Genomic DNA, 27,203 nt, shown 5'->3' on the forward strand with positions numbered 1-27,203 from the left:
ATATTTTATTCTTTTGGTTGTAGTTGTAAATGGAATTTTATTCTTGATTTCCCCCTCATGCTGTTCATTACAAGTGTATAGAAACACTACAGATTTTTGCTGTACTCACTAATTAGCTCTAGCAATTTTGCTGTGGATTTTTGGGGGGCTTTGGCATATAGTATCATATCATCTGCAAACAGGGAGAGTTTTACTTCTTCCTTTCCAATTTTGATGCCTTGTATTTCTTTTTCTTGTCTAATTGCTGTGGCTAGAACTTCCAACACAATACTGAATAACAGTGGTAATAGTGAACATCCTTGTCTTGCTGCTGATCTTAAGGGAAAAGTTGTCAGTTTTTCCCCATTGAAGATGATGTTAGCTGTAGGTCTTTCATATATTCCCTTTATCATGTTGAGGAAGTTCCATTCTATTCCTATCCTTTAAAGTGCTTTCAACAGGAAAGGATGTTGAATTTTGTCAAATGCTTTTTCTGCATCAATCGAGATGATCATGTGGTTTTTCTGCTTTGATTTGGTGCTATGGTGTATTACATTAATTGATTTTCTTATGTTGAACTGTCCTTGCATACCTGGGATGAATCCTACTTGGTCATGGTGTATAATTCTTTTAATATGCTGCTGGATTAAATTTCCAAGAATTTTGTTGAGGATTCTTGCATCTATATTCATAAGAGAGATTGGTCTATAGTTTTCTTTTTTTGTAATATCTTTGTCCGGCTTTGATATGAAGGTGATGCTGGCTTTGTAGAATGAGTTCAGTAGCATTCCTTCCTTTTTAATTTTTTTGAAGAGTATGAGTAGGATTAGTACTAATTCTTTCTTGAATGTTTGGTAGAATTCACCTGTGAAGCCATCTGGTCCTGGACTTTTCTTTTGGGGGAGTTCTTAATGACTGATTCAATTTCTTTATTTGTGATTGATTTGTTGAGGTCATCTATTTCTTCTTGAGTCAATGTTGGTTGCTCATGCCTTTCTAGGAAGTTGTCGATTTCATCTACATTGTCGTGTTTATTAGCATAAAGTTGTTCATAGTATCCTCTGGTTACTTCCTTTATTTCTGTGGGGTCAGTGGTTATGTCTCCTCTTCCATTTCTGATCTTATTTATTTGCATCCTCTCTCTTCTTCTTTTTGTCAACCTCGCTAAGGGTCCATCAATCTTATTGATTTTCTCATAGAACCAGCTTCTGGTTTTGTCAATTTTCTTGGTTATCTTCATGTTCTCAATTTCATTTATTTCTGTTCTAATCTTCATTATTTCTTTCCTTTTGCTTGCTTTGAGGTTAGTTTGCTGTTGTTTCTCTACTTCTTCCCGTGGACAGTTAATTCCTCAATTTTTGCTCTTTCTTCTTTTTTGATGTAGGCATTTAAAGCAATAAATTTCCCTCTTAGCACTGCTTTTGCTGCATCCTATAAATTTTGATATGTTGTGTTTTCATTTTCATTTGCTTCAAGATAGTTACTGATTTCTCTCGTAATTTCTTCCTTGACCCACTGGTTGTTTAAGAATGTGTTGTTGAGCCTATAAGGCCTGGCCCGGTAGCCTCTGGCTGGAAGGCCCCCCACCCAAACTAAAACCCATGAACATCCGGGCATACAGCTGTTCAAACTCGGCCATTCAGGACCTGCCCTGACAAACAAAAGACCCCCACTGCACAGGGCCTGTAGCTATTCCCCCTGCCCTAAAGCCCATGAAACTCCTAACCTACAACAGGAGGCCTCATAGGCATCATCAGCACCCCCACTAGCTAGCCTATATCTAACCCCACCACTCCTAGGGGGCGCAACTTCCCTGGCCCATATCCTAAGCACCCAGACCCAGGAACCTTGCCCCGGGACAATAAAGTTTTAAACTCAGACTCAGTTTCTCTGATTTTTCAGTTGGCTACCATCTAAAACCTGACATTTTGGTGCCAAAAACCCAGGAGGAGTTTCACAACCCTCCTGGGGGAACTGACTCCTCCTTGCCGGACAGACCTGGGACCCCTCCGCCACCCATTGGCTGGCCTGTTTTCTGAGCGGATTTTAATGACCTGTGCTTTCCAAGTGGGTGAGTCATCCCTTGCCCATACTTTGGTCTTGTCCCTGCTGTCCGGAGGGACCTGTTCACAATCGCGGCTGCGTCAGGAGCCCCTCTCCAATCGAGTCATCCTCCAGGGACACCTGGAGGGCCTCTCGGTTTCCTGATGTTTCCAGGGACATGGGGTGTGGAGACATCCTCACTCTCACTCCTCCCTGCCAGTCCCCCAGGGGCACCCCATTCCAATAGTCCGGCCACACCTCAGGACGCCGTGAGTTGGTCTATTTCCGGACTTGACTTAAATTATGGGCAACCAGGAGTCTTGCACGGACCCAAAAACCCCGCTTGGATGTTTAATCCACAATCTGACTACACTTTCTGCCAACAGACCAGCAAATGCTCGGAGGTCCCATATGTCCAAGCTTTCTGGCATCTAAGATCCCGGCCTGGTTTATGTGCTACTTGCAATACTGCTCAAGTCCTCCTTGTAGCAAAGAAACCCTCACCTTCTCCTTCCCTTACTCCCCCCGCCCCCCCATCCTCAGCTTCTGCTTTCTCCTATGAGCCGGACTCAGTCTGCCCCAGACATTAAAAAGAAATTTTAAAAGGCCGAGGATGGCCCTCAAACCCCCATCCGTGACCTGGTGACCATGGCCTTTAAAGTCTTTAATAGCCAGGAGGACACAGCCGAAGCCACCTGGCAGGCCTACCTCCACCAAAAAGTAAATTTACAAGCCCAGGCCCTAGTAGCAGCCCTGAGGCCAGCAAACCTTCAGCAGCTAGGAAAAAAGGGTCCACCAAAAGCAGTTAGAAAGCACTCCGCAGGGAGCGTGCTTTAAGTGCAGCCAGGAGGGACGCTGGTCCCGCCAGTGTCCACACCCCAGGCCACCCACTAAGCCATGCCTAGAGTGCAAGCGGCACCGGCACTGGTGCAGTGACTGCCCAAACTGGCAAACTGGCTCGCCCTTGGCACCTCAATGCAGAGTGCCAGCTGGCCAACCAGACGAGGCACCAGCGCTGGAACTCCTTGGCCTGATGGAAGACTGATGCAGCCCAGACTCAGCGACCCCGATCACCCTCACTGAGCCCAGGGTAACGCTACAGGTGGCAGGTAAGTCCATTTCCTTTTTGGTGGATATGGGGGCTACCTATTCAGTTTTACCTTCTCATTCTGGTTTTAGCAACCCCTCCCAGGTCTCGGTGGTTGGTATTGATGGCAAACCCTGCCAACCGTGGCAAACGCCACCGCTGTCATGCAGCCTTGACCAAATCCCCTTTTCTCATTCCTTCCTCATTTTGCCTTCATGCCCAACTCCGCTACTAGTTGGGACATTCTCCAGAAATTGGGACCCTCAGTCCAATTCGGCCCTCCTTCCCCCTCCCTGGGGGCGGGAGTCGTCTTAGCAGCCCTCATCCCAGAAAAGGGTCTATGCCTTCTTCACCATTCCATTACACTCGACTTATTTTTTCTGTTTGCATTTACTCCTCGTCTCCCCTACCCTGCATCCCAGCAACTCTAATTCCCCAGCTAAACCTCTATGGGGAAGCTGAGCTGTTGTCTCTTCTCCCTGATCCTCGTAGCAGGCGGGCGATTCTTCTACCTGTACTTGTAGGATTGTCTCTTGTTTCTGCAGCTGCTGCCACAGGTGCAGGAGGGGGTGTGTTAGGCCATAGTTTGATGGCCATGGCAGACCTCGAGGACAAACTGAATGCAGCCATCGGTGCCTCAAAGGTGTCCCTCACCTCCCTTCAAAGGCAAATCACCTCCTTGGCGCAGGTAACCCTGCAAAACCGAAGAGCACTTGACCTTTTAACAGCTGAAAAAGGTAGCACTTGTTTATATCTGCAGAAACAATGCTGTTACTACATCAACGAAAGTGGCTTAGTAGGGGAGAACCTCGATGTCCTGACAAAACTGCAAAAAGACCTTAAAGAAAAGCAGGCTGTTGTCCAATCATCCTCCTGGTGGAACTCCCCTGTCCTGACGTGGCTAACCCCAATACTCACCCCATTTTTAGTTATCTGCCTATTGTTAATGCTCACTTCTTTTGTTTTAAGTTTCCTGCAAAAGCGTCTCAAGGAACTCTCTCGGGTGACAGTCAATCAGATGCTGCTACACCCCTATGTCCCCCTTCCAGTCGAAGCACTGGCCAGCTAAAACCCCCTACCCAACAATGCCCCCACTCTGCAGGAAGTAGCCAGAAAGACTACGATGCCCTATTATATCAAAAAGGCTGGAATGTAAGGCCTGGCTCAGTAGCCTCTGGCTGGAAGGCCCCCACCTGAACTAAAACCCGTGAACATCTGGGCATACAGCTGTTCAAACTCAGCCATTCAGGACCTGCCCTGACAAACAAAGGACCCTCACTGCACATGGCCCATAGTTATGCCCCCTGGCCAAGGCCCGTAGCTATGCGCCCAGCCCTAAGGCCCGCAAAACTCCTAGCCTACCACAGGAGGCCCCATAAGCATTGTCAACACCCCCGATGGCTAGCCTATATCTAATCCTGCTGCTCCTAGCGGTGCGCGACTTCCCCGGCCCCCCATCCTAAGCACCCGGACCTGGGAACCTCACCCCAGGACAATAAAATTTTAAACTCAGACTCAGTTTCTCTGATTTTTCTCTTGGCTACCATCTAAAACCTGACAGAGCCTCCATGTATTTGTGAATTTTCTGGCAGTGCCAAACCCTTTTCCATGTATTTAGCATTTATCACTGTATTAATCAAGCCTCTTACCCATGAGAAACTTACATTATTGCAACGAGTGATAGATAATAAAAAATTCATATATTAAATAAGTAAATTCTATACTATATCAGTATGTGATAAATGCAATGAAAAAAAGTAGAACAGATTATGGGGAGAGTGAGGAGATAGAGATAGGCTACAATTTTTAAATAGGGTAGTTCAGGATGGGCGTCATTGAGAAGGTAAGAGTTGAGCTAACACTTTAGGAGTTGAGGGAGTTAACTTTTGGGGAATCAGAAAAAGAGCATTCAGGGACAGAAATGATCCAGAGCAAAGTCCCTACAATGGGAGAGTTCCTGGGGTAGGGATGGGGGTGGTTAAGGCACAGCAGGATAGTCAGCGTAGCCCCATAAATAAGTGAGGGTGAGGGGAGTGAGATCTAAGTCAGAGAAAGCAAAAGACCAGATTGTATAGGATTTTATAGACCTTGTAAGGATTGGCTTCTTTTTCTGGGAGAAATGGGGGAACTTTACAGGATTTCAAGACGAGAAGAGACAGGATCTGATTCACATTTAAAAGGAACCTTTTCATCATGGTGTTTAGAATAGACCACTGGAGGCAAGGGAGGACACTGAAAGGTCAATTAAGAACCTATTAACTTCATCCATGTGAGATGATGCTGGCACAAACCATGGTGTGAATTGAGGAGTGCTGAGAAATAGGCAGATTCTAAATAAAAATTAAAGAATCCCCTCATGGACTGGATTTGGAGTGCAAGTAAAAGAAAATTCAGGAATAAATGCACATTTTTTATCAGGAAAATCATGATTGCTTGTTGCCCTCCCACCACTGAATTCTTTGTAAATTTATCTCTTCATTTATATAAAATAAAGTTCACTTTTTTGGGAGTACAGTTCTGTAAGTTTTGCTGGATGCATGAAGTCATGCAATTATTCCACAATCATCATAGAACAGTTCCAGCATCCCAGAAAATTCCCCTCCTGCTGCCCCTTTGTAGGCAAGTTCTATGCCACCCAACCCCTAACCTGATGCAATGCCTGGTCTGATTTCTATCCATATAGTTTCCCCTTTCTGTAATGTCTTTTAACTGGAACCATACAGTACATAACCTCTGACTTCTTTCTCTTAGCACAAATGAGTTTGAGATTCTTCTATGTTGTTATTTATGCCCCAGTTTGTTTAATCATTCAATAGTTGAAGAGCATTTGGGTGGTTTCCAAGTTTAGCAGTTATGAATATAGTCATGATAAACATTAGTGTACAGGTTTTCATGTGAGCAAAAGTTTTCATTTATTTTGGACAAATATCAAGGAATAGGATGGTGGTGTCATGAGTAAGTATAATTTAACTTTATAAGAAACCACCAAACTGTTTCCATAATGGCTGTGCCATTTTGCCTTGCAACCAGCAGCGTATAGAGAAATCCTCTCTGGCACTTGGAAAGTACTCTTTCAGAACCTTGTATTAGGCAATCATTTCTTAGACTTTACACAAAAAGCATGAACAATAAAAGAAAAAATAGATAAATGGGACTTCCACGAAAATTAAAAACTTTTGCATATCAAAGGACTTTATCAAGAAAAAAAAAATACAGTCTACATAGAGGAAGAAAATATTTGGAAACCACATATCTGATACCCAGAATATATAAAGAACTCCTACAACTCAACAACAAAAATACATACAACACAATTTTTAAAATAGGCAAAAAACTTGAATAAACATTTCTCCAAAGAATCTATACAAATGGCCAACAAAGATATGAAAAGATTCTCAATGTCACTTGCTATTAGAGAAATGCAAATCAAAACCATAAGATATTATTTCACATTCACTAAAATAGCTATTATTTAAAAAAAAAAAAAGAGCTGGAGAGGATGTGGAGAAATAGGAACACTTATTCATTGTTGTTGGGAAAGTGAAATGGTGCAGCCACTGTGGAAAACAGTTTGCAGTTCCTCAAAAAGTTAAGTATAGAATTGCCATCTGACCTGACAATCTCACTGCCAGATATATTCCCAAAAGTATTGAAAGCAGGGAGTTGAACAGATATTTGCACACTGATTATTCATTCACACCTGCGTTATTCACAAAAGCCAAAAGGTGGAAGCAATTCAAGTGTCCATCAACCATTGAAGGAATGAAAAGAAGGTGATATATACATGCAATCGAATATTATTCAGCCATAAAAAGGAATGAAGTTGTGATACATATGACAACATGGATGAGCCTTGAAGACATCACACTGAATGAAATAAAGCAGATACAAAAGGACAAAACCGGATGATATCATTGCTATGAAATACTTAGAATAAGCAAATTCATACAGTAAGAAACTAGAATACAGGTTACCAGCAGCCAGGGTGGGGGTGGGGAATGGGGAGTCAGTGAGTAATTGGTACAATGGAACCAAACCTGTGAATGTAATTAACACAACTGCATATTTGAAAGTGGCTTAAATGAAAATTTTTAGGTTGTATATAATGCTCCCAAAATAAAAATTTTTTAAAACCATAGAAGTGTACAACACAAAAGAGTGAATCCTAATGTAAACTATGGATGATAGTTAATAGCATAATTATAATAATACTGTTTCACTAACTGTTCTAGTTTGCTAGCTACTGGAATGCAATATACCAGAAACGGAATGACTTTTAACAAGGGGAATTTAATGAGTTGTTAGTTTACAGTGCTAAGGCTGAGAAAATGTCCCAATTACAACAAGTCTATAGAAATGTCCAGTCACAGGCATCCAGGGAAAGATACCTTGATTCAAGAAGGCTGATGAAGTTCAGGGTTTCTCTTTCAAGTGAGAAGACACATGGTGAACACAGTCAGGGCTTCTCTCTCGGCTGGAAGGGCACATGGTGAATATGGCATCATCATCTGCTAGTTTTCACTCCTGGCTTCTGGTTTCATGAAGCTCCCCGGGAGGCATTTTCCTTCTTCATCTCCAAAGGTCAATGGCTGGTGGACTCTCTGCTTCATGGTGCTGCAGCATTCTCTGCTCTCTCTGAATCTCTCATTCTCCAAAATATTTCCTCTTTTATAGGACTCCAATAAACCAATCAAGACCCACCCAAATGGGTGGGGACATGTCATCACCTAATCCAATTTAACAGCCACTCTTGACTAAATCACATCATCCAGGAGATGATCTCATTACAGTTTCAAACATACAGTATTGAATAGAGATTATTCTACCTTTATGAAATGGGATTTATATTAAAACATGGCTTTTCTTGGGGGGCATGCTTCCTTTCAAACCAGCACACTAACTATAACAAAGTTCCCACACTATAATGCAAAATGTTAGTAGTAGAGAAAATAGCACATGTGGAGGTGGAGTATATGGGAACTCTGTACTTTCTGCATGGCTTTTCTGTCAACCTATAGCCACTCTAATAAAAAAGAAAAATGCGTAAATATGGGCTCATTTGGGCAGAGTCATATTCAATTGACTTGCAGTCTATTTAAAGGTACATAGGCATTTTGCTTAATGGAGAGGAAAAAGAGAAAAAAGTCCTGTTACTTTGTTACCTTAGATTTATCAGGCCTCAAGTACAACAAAAGATTGAGTCAGAAAAAGGTCAGGAGTTAGGTGAATCCACTGATTAGAAAGAGAAAAGGAAGGAGGGAAGTCCAGAATCCAGAAAAATCAAGAACTCTATGCTAAGAATCATTATTGTGAAAAGAAAACAAAAAATGAGCAAAAGTCTTGTTACTTCGAATAATTTTTCTGTTGCTATCATCTTTGTGACAGCTGTCTAGTGCCCCTTGTAATTGGGAGAATAGGGTACTAAGTATTTATCTTTGGAAACCATGAGGAAAAGTGGACCTCATCCTATTATAGGGCCAACCTTCAGGATGGGGAAGAATGGGGAAACAGAGTGTCACTCTAAGGTAGAAGGCTTAAGAATTAGAAGCATCTGTTCTTTCATTTAGACATTCATTTAGCAAATGTTATTGAATTCCTGCTATGTGCCATGCACTCTACTAAGTACTGGAGGCAGAGAAGAGAATAATACATAAACATCCCTACCCTCCGTGAAGTAGACATTATCTTGGAAAAGCCAATGCACATAAAAACAATCGTAGTGAATTAAAATAAAATAGGGGCTTTTTTTTCTCAGCAATGCAGCCTTGACAACTCTCACCCTGTCATTAGTAGCATGAGGTGCTTTGCAGTGTCAAAATGCCTCAGCATCTCAGACCCTGTCATCAAGTCCCCCAGTGACCACCTGTGACACCTGATTATACAAGATAAACAACTTCTCCCTCTCCTCCCCACATCCCACCCGGATCTGCACCCCTGCAGAAGTCAAATACAAATGCCCCAATCCCCGCTTCTGCTTGACCAACTGCTGCAGCTCCACCCCTGTAATTCTACACAGGTTGAGTCCTGGGTCCACTGCAAGTTTTTGCTCCCCACGTGCCTGGCTGATGCTATACTCCTGATGTGTTTCCCCTTGGCACTCCACTGGCTGGCTATCTCTCTCCATTCTAGGATCTAAATGTACTAATAATTTGTTTTTCAATACATCTCTGGTGTCACTCGTCCTTGCTGCACCTGGGTATCCATAGAATGATCTTTATTCCTTACAGCACAATAATTTTTGAGATAATTTTTTAAAAGCTGACCTCTTAATAACTCTAAGATGAAAGAGACAGAAAAGAAAAGAAAGCAAAAAATGAGTAGAAGTCTTGTTGCTTTCAAAGAATTTTTCTGTTGCTATCATCATTGTCAAGTGGGGACTTTGACCAAGTATGAACCTATGAATTTGGAACAAAGTTTCTCATGCTTTTCAATTTACTAAAACTATTTTCCTCCTTCTGTATCCTACCCACCCTCTCTGGTCTCCCCACTCTGGGATGGTTGCCCATCAGCTGACTCTATGGGCACTTACGGCACAAGTGCCTACCAGGCTTATGGCCCTTCTGGCCAGTTTACACATGAATTTGATGGAGATAAGCTATTCTATGTGGACCTGGGAAAGAAGGAGACTGTGTGGCAGCTGCCTGAGTTTAGTAAATTTACCAAGTTTGAGCTCAAAAGGCACTACAAAACATCACCATGGTGAAAAAAAATTTGGACCACTTGACAAAAAATTCCAACTTCACACCTGCCAACAATGGTGAGCGCCAGCAGCTCTGTCTCCCTTAGTACATCTTCCTCTTTCATCCCTTCCTTCCCATTTCACTGTAAGTTCCTCCTCCTCCCTCGTCAATTCCCCAGCAGACACTGAGCCTGCGTCCTATCCCTTTAGTATTCAAATACCCCTCCCCTGGGTTCCATGAGACACTCCTCGTATTCCTAAATGAGCGTGTACCCACAGGCCTCCTGGCCTAAGAAGCACACGCTTGTGCACACACGCACACACATACACATATGTGCGCGCACACACACACACACATACATGTGCGCGCACACACACACGATGCCTTCTGGGTTCCCAATGAAAGGAAAGTTTTCTAAGTTTCATAGGGATACAGAAGAAAGGGCACAGGAACTATTTCATACAACAGCTGGGGAACTGTGAATGGGAGGTTCTTCCAAAATGATTAAGAGACTCGAGGCAACATTGTCAGAAGCTCAAATCAGTACCATGTCCTCATTGTAGAAGTTCCTGAAGTGACTTTATTCCCCAAGTCTTCAGTAGGATGCTAGGTATTCCCAACTAGTCCCTCATGTGTCTAGTGGGCATCTTCCTCCTGTGGTCAACACCACTTGGTTTTACAATGGACACTTAGTTCCAGAAGGTGCTGCCGAGACGATCTTCTACCCCAAGAGTGACCACTCCTTTCTTAAGCTCAGTTGCCTCACTTTTCTCCCATTTCTCAACGATTTCTAAGACTGCAAGGTGGAGTCCTGGGGCCTGGAAGACCCACTCCTCAAACACTGGGGTATGTTTAAATCCCATCATCGTTTGCATATACTTTGATCCTATCCCAAATCCACATTCTCTTTCCTTAGGGCCCTGAACCCCGATGACCACAATTTTATTTCCCACACTTGTAAAGTTTGATAATAGTAGACTAAAATCTTCTTTCAAAGCCCAGATATCTTGTCCATTTCCAAACACTCACCAGTCTCCCCATGCAGACAATGCACAGTGTCCTTTGACCCTGTAAATTCCCTTTCTTCTGAGAACCCAAGGTTCCAACCCCTGCGCCAGAGCTGACAGAGGCTGTGGTCACACTCTGAGACTGGCCATGGGCTTCGTGGGCATTTGGTGGGCACCACCCTCAACATCCAAGGCTCGTGCTCAGGAGGTGCCTCCAGACACCAAAGGACTACCTGAATTATACCTAGAAAATGCAAAGGTGCGGAAGCAGATCTGAAGCAATATTCCTGGAGGTACTGGAGCTGTGGGTGGAGGACTGACACTCAAGAGACTTAACTGTGTTTGAAAAAAGAAAATTGTGGGCAAATTGGAGAATGGGGTGACCTCAGGGTACTAATCTCATGCTACCTGCTCTTTCAGGTAATCAATCTTGACAAGAAAGAAGAGGAATGTTTCAGAGGCTCTAGTTCCCTGCCTTGGCCTTGATGTATGACTTAGACCTATTCTCTGTTCCAATCCTCATTGCTTTCCTTCCACACCCTCTTCCCCTCCATGCATAAGTGGAGTTTATGGAGAATTTCTCCTCATGAGTTCTTCCTACTTACTCTTCATCTCTTGCCTTTTATGGAGTAAGTCCTGATCCAATAAATCCCTTTCCATGGTGTCTTTGTTTAGAGTTATTTTTTCTCTGTCTTATTGCCAGGGCTGATTCAGGTCATTTGTAAGTATGGAAGTCCCTTATGTTGGAATTTTGGCAGATAGCTACATTTAAATTTCTTTCTCAGGTCATGTGCAATAACACAGAGACAAGCAAAATGTCAAAACAATATTGCAGGGCGGCCAATGGTGTCTCAGTGGCAGAGTTCTCACCTGCCAGGCTGGAGACCCGGGTTCATTTCCAGGTGCCTGCCCACATAAAAAAAAAAACAATATTGCTACATAATACATAGGTTTTGTTTTTTTTTCATTTTCTGTACTTCTTTTTTGATCTCTCTCTTTATCCATTTAGCAGATACTTCCTGGCATACTTCCTGCCCTCAGTGTATTTATATTTAAAAAGGCAATGCTTAGTTTTTGAGCTTTAATATAGAATTCTAGGGGTTACAGAAGAGATAGTAAATTGACATAACGTATTTTAAACCATGAAATCAGATTTTGAGAACAAAAAAAACAAAAAGTTGCCATAATTTTTGGATTTGTGAAGAATGTGGAACATATAAGAGGTTTCTTCCTCATTTTTTATGCTGGATGAGGTAAGAACTCTCAACATTGGAAAGAAGCAGAAGTTAGAAGTGAGAACAATAGAATGAGATAATGACATATGCATCTTTGGAAATGTTCCATATTTTGCTCTTATTTGGGTTAACATCAGTGAGAAAGGGCCACAAAGGCCACAGGTTAGCTAACGGGGTCTAAAGCAGATGCAGCTGGAGGTGCTTATCTGTTGGCAACACCATTTGGCAAGAGCATAAATAGAATTTAAATTCATTTCCTGCTCAAGCTCATACATTATGAATATTGACAGCACTCTAATTTGAGTTGTCTGTATTAAATAAGACTTTCAGAGATTACCTGAGACTTCATTGATATGCTAATACCACATATTTCAAATTTATATACAATATAATCCTTTAGTAACCACAGAATAGAATGTTGAGAGGATGGGTCCATTCAGGCAGCTTTGTCTCTGGAAACTAATTTGTCACAAAACATTCCTTATATATTTACATATTTTGTATCATAGTAGCCACCTCTGAGTGTTTAAAGAAGATTTGGGGGAAGATAACAGTTTGGACTCTTCTCCTGTCACACCAGGTTGAAAGCTCTACAACGGCACTGAATAATTTCCATCAGATCCTTGTCTCAGCTTTCCTCACTGTTATCACAAATGGCACAAACTGGCTTTGGCTTAAAAAGTAGGACTTTATTGTCTCACAGTTTCAGAGTCTAGAAGGCTTGAATCTTCCCGGGCGAGTAGCATTCTCATGTTGGCTGCTGGCAGTGCTTGGGGTTCCTTGGCTTGTATTTCTGGTCCCACCACATGGTGTGTTCCCACTTCTCTTCTGAGTTCCCATGACTTCCATTGACTTCTGCATCCTCAATAGAAGAACTCCAGTAATCTGTATTCAGACCACCCTCTTTGGGTTGGACTATACTTTAAAAAATAACAACTTTAAGAGATCCTATTTACATTGGGTTCTCACCCACAGGAATGGGTGTGATCAAGAACGTGTCTAAATTGGAATATATAATTCAATCTACTACAAGCTTTTGACAAAACTGTTGATGCAGCTATTCAAAGTGACTTAGACTGAAGAGGAGAATCTTTTTGCCCAAAGAAATAATTACTATTTATTTTATTTTAACATATGTTCCCCCTATTATTTATTTTTATTCCATATGTTTTACTCATCTGTTGATAAGGTAGATAAAAGCAGCATCAGACACAAGGTTTTCACAATCACACAGTCACATTGTGAAAACTATATCATTGTACAATCATCTTCAAGAAACATGGCCACTGAAACACAGCTCTACATATTCAGGCACTTCCCTCCATCCTTTCTGTTATGCCTTAACTGAAAAGGTGATATCTATTTAATGCATAACCTCCAGGATAACCTCTCGAATCTGTTTGGAATCTCTCAGCCATTGACACTTTATTTTTCTCTCTTCCCTCTTCTGGTTGAGAAGGTTTTCTCAATCCCTTGATGCTGAGTCCCAGCTCATTCGAGGATTTCTTTCCCACATTGCCAGGAAGGTCCACACCCCTGGGAATCATGTCTCACATAGAGATGGGGAGGGCAGGAAATTTGCTTGTCATGTTGGCTGAGAGAGAGAGACCACATCTGAGCAACAAAAGAGGTTCTCTTGGGGGTGACTGTTAGGCCTAATTTTAAGTAGGCTTAGCCTATCCTTTGCAGGGTTAAGTTTCATATGAACAAACCCTAAGATTGGGAGCTCAGCCTATTGCTTCAATTGTCCCCACTGCTTGTGAAAATATCAAGAATTCTCCACTTGGGGAAGTTGAATTTTCCCCCTTTCTCACCATTCCTCCAAGGAGACTTTGCAAATACTTTTTTCTTCACTGTTCAAATCCCTCTGGGATTTATCGGGGCATCACTCTGGACAAACCTACAAAACCTCATGCTTTACTCAAGGTTCCATGTACTTATGGTGTTCAATTAACCTGTCCACATAAATTATATTAGGAGGGGGGCCAAGATGGCGGCTTAGTAAGGTACACGCGTCTTAGTTCCTCCTCCAGAGCAACTACTAGGTGAACAGAAACAGTGCAGAACAGCTCCCGGGGACACGGCAGGAAATGGACACACAGCATACCCCAGTCTGGACTGGCTAGACTGACTGCGAGACTCTGCTGTGGTGAGACCCCCGAGCGGCGCACGCCTCCCCGAGCCGCGGCAGCTGGCGGCCAGAGCTCCTCCCTCCCTCCTTCCCGGGCCGGCTGAGAGTCTCAGAGAGGCAAGTTACCCAAGCCGCGGTGGCCGGCGCCCCTCTTTTGCGGGCGGCTTCCTGGACCAGCTACGAGTCTCGGATCAGAGGGCTACCCAAGCCGTCGTGGCCGGCAACCGGCACCCCTCCCCCGCGGGCGGCTTCCTGGTCCGGTGGCGAGTTCCCCAGGCCATGGCAGCCGGCGACTGGTGCCCCTCCCTCACGGGCGTCTTCCTGGTCTGGTGGTGAGTTCCCCGGGCTGCGGCGGCCGGCGACCGGCACCCCTCCAGGAAGAGGAGGGAATTTCCGACAATGGCAGGGACTGGGTCCAATCAAACACCAATAGGGGCATTAATAATAGGAGCCACAGGGTCCCCTCAAGCCACGGTGGCTGGCACCCCCACCACGCGCGGCCCCCCGGACCAACTGAGAGAATTGGATCGGAAATCCCCAGGCCGCGGAGAATGGTGACCGGGGGGATCCCTTCCAAACATGTGAGACAAACGTGTGCCACGAGCACCACCTACTGGGCAGGATAAGAAAAACAGAACCCAGAGATTTCACAGAAAAATCTTACAACCTCTTGGGTCCAACACCCAGGGAAATCTGACTAAATGCCCAGACGCCAGCAGAAGATAATGGTCCATGCTCAGAAGATTGAAAATATGGCCCAGTCAAAGGAACAAACCAATAGTTCAAATGAGATACAGGAGCTGAGACAACTAATGCTGAATATACGAACAGAAATGGAAAACCTCTTCAAAAACGAAATCGATAAATTGAGGGAGGACATGAAGAAGACATGGGCTGAACAAAAAGGAATAAATAGAAAAACTGAAAAAACAAATCACAGAACTTATGGAAGTGAAGGATAAAGTAGAAAAGATGGAAAAAACAATGGATACCTACAATGATAGATTTAAAGAGACAGAAGATAGAATTAGTGATTTGGAGGATGGAACATCTGAATTCCAAAAACAAACAGAAACTATCAGGAAAAGAATGGAAAAATTTGAACAGGGTATCAGGGAACTCAAGGACAATATGAACCGCACAAATATACGTGTTGTGGGTGTCCCAGAAGGCGAAGAGAAGGGAAAAGGAGGAGAAAAACTAATGGAAGAAATTATCACTGAAAATTTCCCAACTCTTATGAAAGACCTAAAATTACAGATCCAAGAAGTGCAGCATGACCCAAATAGGCATTCTCCAAGGTACTTACTAGCTAGAATGTCAGAGGTCAAAGAGAAAGAGAGGATCTTGAAAGCAGCAAGAGAAAAACAATCCGTCACATACAAGGGAAACCCAATAAGACTATGTGTAGATTTCTCAGCAGAAACCATGGAGGCTAGAAGACAGTGGGATGATATATTTAAATTACTAAAAGAGAAAAACTGCCAACCAAGACTCCTATATCCAGCAAAATTGTCCTTCAAAAATGAGGGAGAAATTAAAACATTCTCAGACAAAAAGTCACTGAGAGAATTTGTGACCAAGAGACCAGCTCTGCAAGAAATACTAAAGGGAGCACTAGAGTCAGATACAAAAAGACAGAAGAGAGAGGTATGGAGAAGAGTGTAGAAAGAAGGAAAATCAGATATGATATATATAATACAAAAGGCAAAATGGTAGAGGAAAATATTATCCAAACAGTAATAACACTAAATGTCAATGGACTGAATTCCCCAATCAAAAGACATAGATTGGCAGAATGGATTAAAAAACAGGATCCTTCTATATGCTGTCTGCAGGAAACACATCTTAGACCCAAAGATAAACATAGGTTGAAAGTGAAAGATTGGGAAAAGATATTTCATGCACATAACAACCAGAAAAGAGCAGGAGTAGCTATACTAATATCCAACAAATTAGACTTCAAATGTAAAACAGTTAAAAGAGACAAAGAAGGACATTATATACTAATAAAAGGAAAAATTAAACAAGAAGGCATAACAATCATAAATATTTACACACCGAACCAGAATGCCCCAAAATACGTGAGGAATACACTGCAAACACTGAAAAGGGAAATAGACTCATATACCATAATAGTTGGAGACTTCGATTCACCACTCTCATCAATGGACAGGACATCTAGACAGAAGATCAATAAAGAAATAGAGAATCTGAATATTACTATAAAGGAGCTAGACTTAACAGACATTTATAGGACATTACATCCCACAACAGCAGGATACACCTTTTTCTCAAGTGCTCATGGATCATTCTCAAAGATAGACCATATGCTGGGTCACAAAGCAAGTCTTAACAAATTTAAAAAGATTGAAATCATACACAACACTTTCTCAGATCATAAAGGAATGAAGTTGGAAATCAATAATAGGTCGAGCACCAGAAAATTCACAAATACATGGAGGCTCAACAACACACTCTTAAACAACGAGTGGGTCAAAGAAGAAATTGCAAGAGAAATTAGCAAATACCTCGAGGCGAATGAAAATGAAAACACAACATATCAAAACTTATGGGACGCAGCAAAGGCAGTGCTAAGAGGGAAATTTATTGCCCTAAATGCCTATATCAGAAAAGAAGAAAAGGCAAAAATGCAGGAATTAACTGTCCACTTGGAAGAATTGGAGAAAGAACAGCAAACTAATCCCAAAGCAAGCAAAAGGAAAGAAATTATATTAGGAAATGCACTAGTCAAAATATAAATTTTGTACCAAATAAACATTTTTAGTTACCATCATTGTACACTCTAGGCTTTCCTAGGATAATTACTATTTTAAATATGAAAATTTAAACTGATTAAAAATATTAAATAAAATCTGTTAAAATTCACTGATGACAGACCTGGACTAGAAGAATTGCTAAAGAACTTTCTTCAGATAAATGACACAGATAAAAGCTTTAATCTATAGGAAAAATGAAAGGCACCAGAAATATTAAATATATGGAAATATATGGGTTAAACATAAAAGTTTATCTTTATCTCCTAATTACTTTGAAAAGCAAGTTACTCTTTAAAACATAATGATAACCTTCCATGTTCAGGATTTTTAATTATGTAGATGTAAACTATGACATTATACCAAAAGATGGGGAAATAAATGGAGTTTTATTGTTGTAACATTCTTACACTTAGATGTAGGGTACGATATGAAATCTAATTAGACTGTGGTAAATTAAGGATACATATAAAAATCCCTACAGCAACCATTGCAAAATACAAAGAATTATGGCTAAAACTGTTAGGTCAGGGGAACGGGAAGAGCACTGCAATGGAAGCTGCAGAGGCTGTTGTCGCCCCTCCCAACATGACTTCCAGAACCACGCCCTTCTGGATGACCCACCCTTCTGGACACCTGACTTCTGGAGAACCACCCCTTCTGGACATCAGCTGACCTGCTTGCTTAAAAACTGCCCATGCCATCACCCAGGCACTGACTCACCTCCCTCCATCTTGGATTTGATGAGCTCAGTCCGGGAGCACAGAAATAAACCCGCCTGCTTCAAATTTGCTGGTCTACCTTCCTTCTTTCTTACGCTTTTGCCTCCTAAACCTTTCATCTGGTGCCGAAAACCCGGGAGAGGAGCGCGGGTGCCGCCCGCTTGGCCAGGGGCAACCCGGCTTCCTCTCTCCTCCTTCCTCCACATAGCCAGTGACAAGGGATCCTTCGGCCCACCACTACATCCACCACTGATTGGGTAAGTACCTGCCTGCCTAGCCTGTCCATTAATTACTCTCTGAAAATCATGAATTCACTTCCGGTTCTCTTCTGAGGGCTGAGGTAAACAGGGACACCCACAAGCCTCACTCCCTTTCCAGGGACTCAAAAAGTTGTGGGGATGCCCCACTTCTCGTTTCCCTCCAAAAAATTCAGATCCAGGACCTGAAAGGGCCTCAAACCAGGATGAGATGTCCCCCGGGGAGACAAGCTCCCACTTGTAAGAGCTTCGAGGACTCTCTCAGGACGTTGGGACGCCAACACCCCCGGGCCAGTCCTTTGCCCTCAGAGACCCGTCAGTATGGGCAATAAATACTCAAAAACCAAATCTTATACCTCTCTAGGTTGTCTTCTGACAAACCTATCCACACTGGATTTACTTCCAGACTTCCCGCCAAAATGCTTCACTTACTTTTGCAAAAAGGCTTGGCCCCAGTATCAATTGGATAACGGTTCTCATTGGCCTGAGGGGGGACATTCAATTTTAATATCCTTACAAACCTCCGCAATTTTTGCCAGAGGAACGACAAATGGGCTGAAATTCCTTATGTCCAGGCTTTCTTTGTTCTGCGTTCCTGCCCCTCCCTTTGTGCCTCCTGCTCCATGGCCCAGGTTCTCCTAGCCTAAGAAAGCCCCAAATCCCCACTTCTAAACAAACAGCCTGATGAACCGTCCTCCTTTTCTGACCCCCTTGATTCATCTCCCTTTAAACAACCAGGGCCTCCACCAGATTTAGGGAAACTATCTTCTCCTCCCCCGCTCTATCCTTCTTCCCCTCTGGCAGCACCTCAGGCGCCATCTTGTCCTTCTCTCCCCCCCTCCCCACCACTCCAGCAGCGTTCCTGCCACCATCTTATCCTTATCTTTCCCCTTCTGGACTAGCAGTTATCCAGCCGCCACCTTCTCCTTCCCTTCCTCCTTCTACTCCAGCGGCTCTCCAACCACCACCATGCTCTCTTCCCCGCCCTCTTCCCCCTTCTCCAGCTCCTCCACCACTGCCTAATTCTTCACTGTCTTCAACAGCCTTGCCATCCTCACCTGTAAGCTCCTATACCCGCTCAAAACGTACTTTACTCTGTCCCCTCCAGGAAGTTGCAGGACCTGAAGGGCTAATTCGAGTACACACGCCTTTCTTCCTGGCCAATCTCTCACACATTGAGAAGTGGTTGGGCTCCTTCTCTAACGACCCAACTACCTATACTAAAGAATTCCAATATCTGGCTAATGCCTATAACCTTACCTGGCATGATATCCATGTAATCTGTTCTTCTTCCCTAACTACTGATAAGATGGACCGCATTTTCAATGCGGCCAGGGCTCATGCTAACCAGGTGCATATAACCAACCACACCATGCCAGTGGGGGCAGAGGAAGTACCAGATCAAGAGCCAGGGAGGGACTATCAGATGGACACCACAGCGGGGAGAAACAGACAAATTAGGCAAGACAAAATGCTTACATGCCTTATAGCCATGCAGAAAGCTTCCCATAAAGTCGTAAACTTCCATAAGCTGAGGGAAGTTACTCAAGGTCCTGACGAAAATCCTGCTGTTTTTCTAAACTGGCTCACAGAAGCCCTCTCCCAATATACCTGCCTAGACCCTGACTTGGAGGCTGATAAGACCATCTTAGCCACACATTTTATATCCTAGTCAGCCCCAGACATTAGGCGCAAGCTTAGAAAAATTAAGGATGGTCCTCAGGCCCCTATTCGTGACCTGGTAAACACGGCCTTTAAAATTTTAAATACTCATTATGAGTTGGAGAGGGCGGAAAAGGAATCCCGGGACTGCTGAAGGGCAAATTTACAAACCCAATCCCTGATTGCAGCCCTGCGGCCCACTTCAACTGACAAGATGCCGGCTGCAACTAATCCACTGCCAGGAAAGTGCTTCAAATGTGGCCTCAATGGACACTGGTCCTGCCAGTGCCCCAATCCTCGACTGCCCAAGGGACCATGCCCCCTCTTCGGGAAAAAGGGACACTAGAAAGTTGACTGCCCCTGGGCACCTGGCTGTGGAGGGGCCGTCCTTCCAACCCCTGACCCACCACTGGCAGTCCTGGGCCTGGCCACTGATGACTCACGATGCCCGGCCTCAGTGGCCCTGATCACCCTCATCAAGCCCAGGGTAACAATCAAGGTAGCGGGTAAGTCCATCTCCTTTTTAGTGGACACAGGGGCTACCTTCTTCATCCTCCCCTCCTACTCAGGTCAACTCCTTCCTTCCCAGGTCACGGTTATGATGGCCATCCTTCATGCCCCTTAACTACTGGACCGCTTACATGTTTAATAGAAGGGTACTCCCATTACACACTCTTTCTTGGTGATGCCTTCTTGCCTCAGCCCACTAATGGGGCAGGATTTTCTCACCAAGTTGGGGCTTCACTTCACTGTATACAAAAACCCCAAACAAATTTACTATTACCTGTATGTGTGGCCTCCACCTCCACTCAGGGTTCCACCCCTCCTGCTCTTCCCCTACCACCTCACCTAGTAAACCCGGAAGTGTGGAATACCTCAACTCCCCTAATAGCTTCCCATCATAAACCAGTTCTTATCCAACTAAAAGATCCATCCTCATTCCCATCTAGGCCACAATTTCTTATCTCCATAACCCATCGGAAAAGATTCCAACCCATCATTAACCAGCTCAAGGGAAAGGGACTCCTCATACCCACTAACTCGCCTTATAACACCCCCATCTTACTTGTCAAGAAACCTGACAGTTCTTACCATTTAGTCCAAGACCTCCGACTAATTAATGAGGCTGTCATCCCCATCCACCCAGTAGTTCCCAATCTGTATACTCTTCTCTCACACATACCCCCTCACACCACTCATTATTCTGTCCTGGACCTTAAAGATGCCTTCTTCACGATCCCTCCACACCTTGCCTATGCCCTCATTAATACTACTCTTACCCAGGTGTCCATCGACATTTCGCGAGCAGAGCAGAGTCTCTCCAGCCACCTTGCCCAAACCTATGCCTCACCAGCCTATCGTATGTGGCTCCAAATCCTCCAACAAACCTTACATTTCCTCAACCAAACACAAATACTTCCTAAAGTAACCCGCTGTTTCCTCTGTGCTTCATTAAATAGGCCACTATTGGCAGCTATCCCTATAAATCTAACCCAAATACATAATCATAGCCCTGATTCCTGCCATACCACTCTAAAGAACATCCCCCTATGGGAACTGGAGCCTGAAAACCTTCCCTATGCCCTTAAAACCTGCTACCTCACACACACAACTGCAAATCAGACACAACTTCATAATGAATGCCAAACTAACGTCACTACTCACAACACCACCCATGCCCCCAAAGGACAATATTTCTGGTGTAATGGAACTCTTGCCAAGTGCCTTAACTCCACTGTCCCAGGACCATGCTTCCTGGTAACTATTGTTCCTCAATTAACCCTCTATGGGGAGTCCAAACTAACTTGGCAACTACCCTCTCCTCGCTCCAAAAGAGCTGCCTTTCTTCCCATCCTCGTAGGCATCAGCCTAACTGCCTCAGTCGCAGCCTCAGCCACAGCAGGAGGGGCGCTGGGACATGGTATTTTAACCTCTCAAAACTTTGAGACTCAACTACAGGTAGCCCTGGAATAGACATCAGAATCCCTTTCCTCTCTACAACGTCAACTTACCTCACGAGCCCAGGTAACTCTCCGAAATCGACGGGCCTTAGACCTGCTGGCAGCCAGAAAAGGAGGAACGTGCATATTCCTCCAAGAGGAATGTTGCTATTATGTCAACGAGTCAGGTCTGGTGAAACAAAATATTCACACCTTAAACAAACTAAAAGAGGATCTCTACCACAGAAAACAAGGAACCAATCTGCCTTAGACTGGTTTTCTTCCCCCCCTGGTGACATGGCTCCTCCCGCTACTAGGACCAGTTGTCCTAATCTGTCTCTTTGTTCTCTTAGCTCCCTGTCTCCTCAACTTCCTTCAGAGACACATAAAGGAACTATCCCGGGTAGCAGCCAACCAAATGCTCCTGCATCATTACCACCGCCTACCCTCCTCACCAGATTCCTATAGCTAACCTCCTCCCTCCCCTGACCATGACAACCCCAGCCTATCACCCCATGTTGCCCCAGTACAGCAGGAAGTAACCAGAAGAACCTCGACGCCCTGTTGTCACAAAAAGGCTGGAATGTTAGGTCGGTGGAATGGGGAAGGGCATTGCAAGGGAAGCTGCGAGGCTGTTGTCACCCCTCCCAACATGACTTCCGGAATCACCCCTTCCGGATGACGTGACTTCCGCACGCGCCCCTTCTGGACACTTGACTTCCAGAGAACCGCCCCTTCCAGACATCACCTGACCTGCTTGCTTAAAAACTGCCCATGCCATCACTCAGGCACTGACTCACCTCCCTCAATCTTGCATTTGGTGAGCTCAGCCCGGGAGCACAGAAATAAACCTGCCCACTTCAAATTTCCTGGTCTACCTTCCTTCTTTCTTACCCTTTCACCTCCTAAACCTTTCAAAAGCCAATGGAAAAAAAGAAAGCATATTTTAAAAATATTTAATTTGACCAAAATAAGACAGGAAAGAAGGAACAGAGAAACAATCAAGCAGAAAACAACTAGAAAGCAAATAATAAGATGCTAGGCTTAAAGCCAACTATATAAATAATTACATTATATTTTAAAAGGACTAAACCCTTAAATTAAAAGGCAGAGATTGTCAGATGATTTTTTAAAAGCAAGATCAACTTTATTCTGGCCAAAAGAGACAAACTTTAAATACAAAAAAAAAAAAAAAAACATGTAGAAAATATGGAAAAAATGTATGCCATAGAAATGTATGCCATAAGAAAGCTGGTGTAGTGATATTAATATACAAATTGGGCTTGAAAAGAGAAATGAAGGTGGTTCTATTGTGGGTCTATAAGTAATATTACCATATTTAAGATGAACATGATTGAAAGGAGTTGTATAGACCTATAGGTCCCACTGATTAACACTAGAAATATAAATAAGCTCTTGCAACAACTATTTCAAAGGTAAACAGATGAACAAGCAAGAGATACAAGAGATAAAGAGGAACATTTCATAATGATAAAAATGGTTAATCCATAAGGAAGTCATGAAAATCATAAATGTGTATGCACCTAATAACAGAACTTCAAAATACATAAAGGAAGAATTGGCAGTTCTAAAGAGATTTTTTTAAACTACAATAATATTTGGAGATCTTAGTACTATTTTTAGAATCTGCTAGACAAGTGGATTACAAAAAAAGTCAAAAGGATACAGACAATATAAGCAACACTACCCACCATCTTGACCTAATTTATGATAAGTTTTTCCACCCGGAGAGAGGAAAAGAGACCAAAACTCCATCAAAGGAGCTTTATTGTGAAGCTGTGCACAGGCTGGCTGATGCCTAAGATGAAACAGCACTGAGCAGGGGAGGGTTTCAGTTTATATAGGATGGTTTGCAGAGATAAGGAAAGGGAGGTGGTGGATTTTCATTGTCTAGTTTGGGAAAGAGAAATTGGCAGGCTAAGCAAGGAGGGGAGTATCACAAGCTTGTAGCTGCCAGGGCTGTAATTACTGAGGTGGGTGGGGGATGTTGGATAAAGGGAGCTATTGCAAGATTGTAGCTTCCAGACCTATAACTGCTGGAGGGCTGAGGTTGCAGGAAGGCAGCTACCAGGGGATGGGTGCAAGGATAATCATGAAACTGCTGCCTGAGCCAGGGCAGATTTGGTTTTTAAGGGGCCCCCTGGAAGTTTTGGAGGAAGGAGTTGAGCCTAACCATTTATAATTCTAGAACACCACACCAAATGATTCCAGAATAGATGCCCTTTTCAAGTCCACATGGTGTGTTCACCAACATAGACCATATGCTGTGCCATAAATGAGTTTTGAAAATTTTCCAAAAAATATGTCATGTAGAATCAATAGAATATATTTGCTAGCCATAAAAAAATTAAACTAGAAATCGATAGCCATAAGATGTACATAAATATTCCAAATATTTGAAAATAGCACACTTCAAAGTAATCGTAGGTCATAGAGGAAATCATAGTAAGTGAGAAAATATTTCTACCTAAATGAGAGTGAAATGCAATATCTATAAAATCTTGGGTTTTGGCTAAAAAAAAATGCTTAGTGGAGAAGTTATACCTTTATATAATTATATTGGAAAAGAAAAAATTGTCTAAAATCAATAACCTATGGTTCAACCTAAACAAACTAAAAAAAGGAAGAGTGGTGCAAAGGTAATTCAAAGCAAGTACAAAGAAGGAAATATAAGTAAGAGCAGAAATCAATGAAATAAAAACAGACAAAAACCAAAAAAACCAAACCATAGTGCTTTTTTTTTTTTATTATCAACAGCACTGCTAACCCTCTTTAACCTGATCAAGGATTATGGTTATAAAACTGATAAATTAGATTTCATCGAAATTAAACGTCTTTAAAAATATGCATAGTCCAACCACAGACAGGGTGAAAATATTACAAAACACACATCTGGCAAAAGACTGTTAGCCAGGATATATATAATTTTTAACCCCACAGCTAATAATAAAAAGACAAAACCTACTAAAAATGAGCGAAGTCTTTTAACAGTTACTGCACAAAGGAATGTGTATGACCAGTAAGTGCATGACCAGTATCTCTAATCAACTGGGAAATGCAAGCTAAAGCCAGAATGAATACCACTATACACCCGCCAAACTAGATAAAATGACAGCAACTGACAACAACAAATATTCGTGTCAATTTAAAGCAACCAAAACCCTCAAACTTTACTTGGTGTGAAACGCTGCAATCACTTTGGGAGAAAGGACTGACGATTTATTATAAAACTAAATGTACACCTACTCTCTAACTCAGGAGTTTCAGACACTGGAGAAACTCACATACCTCGGCATTGGAATAAATATTCAAGAACATTAAACAGCACTGTTCATACATGACTATATTAAATAATTTCTGGTCCATTCATCGTGTAACAAAACACTATTCAGCAAAGAGATTGAATAAAGTATAAATACACATAAGAAAATGAAAACTTTGAGTAGTACAATATTATCAAAAGAATCAAATAGAACTAATAAAATTTTCAGTTATATAAAATTCAAGACTATGCATACATAAAGAAAGTAAGGAAATGATTATCACAAAATCAGGGCAGTATTTTCCTCTCAAGGGAAACTATTGTAATTAGAAGGTATCATTCATGATTTGTTCAATGCATATCTGCATGAGTGAAATCTGAGCCAAACGTGTTTCTTTTTAAACTAAAGATACAAAAGCCTTATTCATTACTTGGAATTTTTTTTTCTCAGAAGAGAATTTTTCTCAGAACAGAAAAGCCTTCTGAGACCTGGCTATGCTCTATTTTTTTAACCTGTGTGGTTAATTATTTATTAAACTCCATATGCATGTCTATGCAATTCATTTACACAAGTCATATGTCACTAAAGAAAATGCTACTATTAAACTCTGTGAGTCAGGAGCTAGGGAATAAGTAAAGCAGCATATATAGCTGTCTGGACATGAATAAAGGGCAGGAACTAGAAATACCAACTTTGGGAAATTTATTTTTAAGGTGTATGATGTATTAAGACTGAAGAGAGTTGAAAGCATTTTTTACTAATACGAATTTAAAGTCATATACTAATATGATTGTATATATGAATTATAATTAATATAATAATCATATACTTTTGGACTAGTATATAAGGTAAGTACTTTTATACTAAATGAATTTTAAATCCTCCACATAGGATCTATGAGAAAAATCATTGTTCCTAAACATTCTAGAGATTCTAGGCCACAGCAGCTTCATTAAAGGCCCCAGTCTAAGCTCAATATAAAGGGTTGCATGAAGCACACACTGCATGGACAGTGTGGGAAGCCGCTTATGGCCCCGGCAGTGTACCGGCCATTATCTTGGTGTCTGACGCCATCTATTGACCACCTTGTGGTCCAACACCATCTTGGATACTAACTCAAGTTAAGTTTTTATCTCAAGTAAAGTTTCTATTTTCTCATGTCTGCTCTGCTCTGCCTAGAAATCTGCTGACTAGCCTCAGCCGGTCCGCCTTTGCTATCTTAGTTTCTGCGGATTGGCCTAGCCACCGTGCAATGCCTATCACCTGCTAACGCCTGATACAAGGCACTTCCCCTGTCCCGCTGGATAAATACCCTGGATTTGCCCTCAATAAATTGAGACTTGATCAGAATCCTGTCTTGTCTCCATTCTCTGTATCTTTCGTCCCATTTGTTCTCACTCCTTCCCTCAGGTCCAGGTTCCTCTGTCCCGCGGGTCGGGTCAGGACAGAAGAGAAAATTAGTCTCTATCTTCTTTTGAATAGTGGGAAAGCTGCAGAAACACCAATGATGTTTTAAGGCAAATTGCAAATGCCAAGTGGAATAAAGGTCTGAAACTGGAAGTGGTAGGTCTCATGTACGTGAGACAAAACAGACAATAGGGAAGAAGCAAGCACTTCATGGAAAAGGAAAAACCCTGAAAAGAAAAAAAAAAAGAAGGAAAAGAGCGAGCAGTGAGTCACTGACAAAAAAAAAAAAAAAAATTCCAAGTAATGAATAAGGCTTTTGTATCTTTAGTTTAAAAGAAAGATGTTTGGCTCAGATTTCACTCATGCAGATATGCATTGAACAAACCATGAATGGTGAAGCATAATTTTTGGTATACTTGTCTCTTTAATTTTACATTGTCAAAAGACTTTTGTGTTTTTTTTATTGTCTGCCTCTAAACAAATGGACTTTTTTGTGTTGTGAAATTATGAAAGAAGTATTGATAGAGATATACTGATGGTTGGTAATTTACTGTACTTTTAGACTCTGTTTCAGGGTTCTGTTAACAATAAATAGCTACTGGATGAGCAATGCAAAGCAGTGATTTTTTTTTAAAGAATATTTTAAGAATAAAATTAGTAGACTAATCTCTTGTCTTTCTGAATTTACAGGGAAATTAATCTTATTGAAATCTGTTATTGTTTTTAAGACAGGAAATTGTATTAGAAAACAATGAATGAAGTACATATTCTGTAGGTAGGCAATTATATTCTTGGTGAAACATGGAAAGTACAGACATTTGTTTTGCATCTAACACAGTGCTTAACAAGAATTGCATAAATCATTTATCTTAAATTGGGTTCCAGTGAAAGCAAAGTCTAAAACAAGGGCTTAGGTACAAGTAGTTTAATTGAGAGAGGACCAAGGAACAGGAATGATGGGACTGGAAGAATGAAGGAGGAAAACAAATAAT

General features: G+C 42.3%; 1 pseudogene; it reads left to right on the top strand.

Annotated features, from left to right (window-relative positions):
• The first annotated feature begins 2,670 nt into the window (after positions 1-2,670).
• Positions 2,671-11,033, top strand: LOC143683228 (H-2 class II histocompatibility antigen, A-R alpha chain-like; annotated as a pseudogene).
• Positions 11,034-27,203: the final 16,170 nt, after the last annotated feature.

Source organism: Tamandua tetradactyla, chromosome 5 (genome assembly GCF_023851605.1).
Source record: "Tamandua tetradactyla isolate mTamTet1 chromosome 5, mTamTet1.pri, whole genome shotgun sequence".
NCBI lineage: Eukaryota > Metazoa > Chordata > Mammalia > Pilosa > Myrmecophagidae > Tamandua > Tamandua tetradactyla.